This window comes from Fukomys damarensis, unplaced genomic scaffold, assembly GCF_012274545.1.
Source record: "Fukomys damarensis isolate Sample0158 unplaced genomic scaffold, DMR_v1.0_HiC HiC_scaffold_23, whole genome shotgun sequence".
In the NCBI taxonomy this organism is placed as follows: domain Eukaryota; kingdom Metazoa; phylum Chordata; class Mammalia; order Rodentia; family Bathyergidae; genus Fukomys; species Fukomys damarensis.
Window position 1 is genome coordinate 1,649,395 of NW_022900935.1, and position 2,934 is coordinate 1,652,328.

Genomic DNA, 2,934 nt, shown 5'->3' on the forward strand with positions numbered 1-2,934 from the left:
TTTTGAGAGACGGGGTCTCACTATATAATTGAAGCTGACCTGGAACTCACAATGTAGCCCAAGCAGGTCTTGAATTCGCAGCGATCCTCCTGCCTCAGCCTCCCGAGTGCTGAGATTACAGGCGTGCGCCACTACGCCCCACAGCCCACATATTTTTAAAAAACAAAGCAAAAGCAGTGCCCACTAGGTTGAGCCTGGATGCCGGGGTCCCAAAGCCCTGCCTCATCCCCTGCACACAAATGCTCTGAGAAGTTCGGACTCTGTCCCCATTTTACAGGTGAGACCCTTGAGGTGCTGAGAAGGTGGAGTCCTTTGGTCAAGGTCAGCGGGCAGAAAAGGCAGAAGCATCTCCAAAACCTGGCTTTTCCCACCACCCTCATCGCCCAGCTCTCCCTTGGACACCTTGAACACGTGTGGAGTCTTCGGGGTGAAGTCCAGGTTCTGTTTTACACAGGGGAAACGGGCCCAGAGGGGCAGGGGCTTGCTGGAGGTCCCACGAACAACGCGAGGGCGGGTGCACCGGCTTCCTGGCTCGCAGCAGGTCCCTCACTCTCTGGATTACTTATTCCTCTGTCCCATCACTTCCCACCGCAGCACCCAAAGTCCACAGATCCGCAATAAGCAAACTTGCAAACAGAAGCAGGGCCATCCTGCTCAGGGCGCTTCTGCTCACGGTTCTCTCTGCCTGGGTCACTTTTTACCCCCTAAAGCTTCCAGGCGGACTCCCCCTAACTCTTTCAGAGCCCTGTCGGCAGTGTGGGTCTCTTGCGACCTTTTCCCGATCACCCTGTCTGCCATCACCAACAGGCTCGCTCCCCCTTTCCTGCTGCTCTCCCACTCCCCACGAGGAATCTCGGAGCCCGGAGGAGAGAGCGCAGGTCACCATATATACCGGGCACGATTCCTGGTGTCACACTTACTGGCCCAGGACAGGCTAAGGAGGTCCCAACGACCCGTGGGGGGTTCTACTGCTGCAGAGGTGGGGCAGCCGGAGCCCAGGGCCTCCAGGCAGCAGCCTTTGCAAGTCCCAGAATCCCCTGCTCTGGGCCTGGGATCTTCCCGCATTATCTTGTTTCACCCCCACGATAGCTGCTGTGACTGGCAAATCCCTGGGTCACAGACAAGGAAACGGAAGCTTCCGCTGCTGAATTAACTGGCTCAGAGTTGCACAGGTTGGTGGCTAAGCCAGAATGAGAACCAGCTCCTCATTTGGGCCTCACGGCTCCCTCACACTACAGCCTTCCAAGCTTTCTCCGCCTTCTCAGCCTGGTCTCTCCCTGCACTGGTTTCTGACGGCTCAGCCTGACAGCCAGTGTCCCGTGGGCAGGGAGACTGAGCTGAGGCTGGCCGGAGGCTGAGGGCACACCCCAGCTTCCCAGGGCCTCCGCTTACGGTGAGACGCTGGGGTGGCCCTGCACAGCCCGGAGCGTGTGCTTTCTCTTCTGCCAGGGGGGTAAAGTAATGTGCTACCCACCTTCTGGGGGGTCAAGGAAGCAGGAGAGCTTGGCACGACGCCGGACACGTGGCAGCTACTCCAGCAGCGTCCGCTGTGACCACTTTTATCACTTAGCATTTTTATACTTGGGGGCCAGGCTTGGCACAGTACCTGCCAGGTGCCACTTTTACAGAGTCCTGACGGTTTGGCTGCTGGCCTGGTGGAGGCTCAGAAGGGGAGAAAGGGCCGGGGAAGCGGCCCTGTTTGCTTTCGGCCTCCAAAACCCCCAACTTGCCCCAGCCTCCTCTGGTCCCTGCCAACACCCACACACAGGCCCGTTCACCGTGGGATCTGCCCCGGCCCCTTCCTGCCACGCTCCCCAGAAAAGACCATCTGGACTCAGCCACGCTCCAGGCGCCATTCACACGCCACCCTAGGTCACGCACACTCACAAGTGTGTCCCCGACACACCCCAATGGCCAGGTCGCGGGTCTCTCGGGACCTCCTGGGGACAGGCCTGGGACTCCTCCCCATCCCGTGGCCCTCCCTGTGCTGGCTCCCTCTTTCTGTCCACCCATGTCCCCGCCAGTCCCAGGGGACCCCGCTCACTCCCACCCAGCCCTAAGCCTGTCCACCCACACTCCCATGCATGAATCTGTCTGTCTGTCTGTCTGCCGGTTGCCAGCCCAGCAGTGAGCAGTCTGTCCTCACCCATCCCAGCAAGATCCTGTCCTCCTGCTCAGCAGGGCCTCTCGTCACTCACCCAGGCCCCCACGCATCCACCCTTGCCTTCTCATCTGTCTCCCTCATCTGTCAATCTGTCCGTCCTTACTTCCTCCCTGCCCCGACCCTCAGCCCTCCCTGGGTCACATCCATCACTTTCCAGGTAGACGTCTCCTGGCTGCTCTGTCTGTCTGTCCACCAGCCCATCCATCCATCTGTCTTCCAGTGCATCTGTCACGCTGCAAGGTCTTGCTGCTCCTGCTGCCACTCACAGGCTCTTCCCACCCAGCCTCCTGAGGTTCCCCTGCTCACAGGGTCGGTCTCTGTGGCCTCCAACACCCACTGCCTGGGCCCTGCGCAGCACAGGCCCCGAGCCAGCCCCGCCAGGCCCTGAGAACGGGATGGGGTGTTGCAGGGCTCCCGGGGGTTCATCTCCTGTGTACCTTCCACCTATGCTGCGCACTGGTCACACAGGCACCTGTGACCGGTTCAAGAATCCATAATTTGGGGGCTGGGGATTTAGCTCAGTGGTTCCACCGCCTGCCTCACTAGCACAAGGTCCTGAGTTCTATCCCCAGCCCCGCCAGGCCCTGAGAACGGGATGGGGTGTTGCAGGGCTCCCGGGGGTTCATCTCCTGTGTACCTTCCACCTATGCTGCGCACTGGTCACACAGGCACCTGTGACCGGTTCAAGAATCCATAATTTGGGGGCTGGGGATTTAGCTCAGTGGTTCCACCGCCTGCCTCACTAGCACAAGGTCCTGAGTTCTATCCCC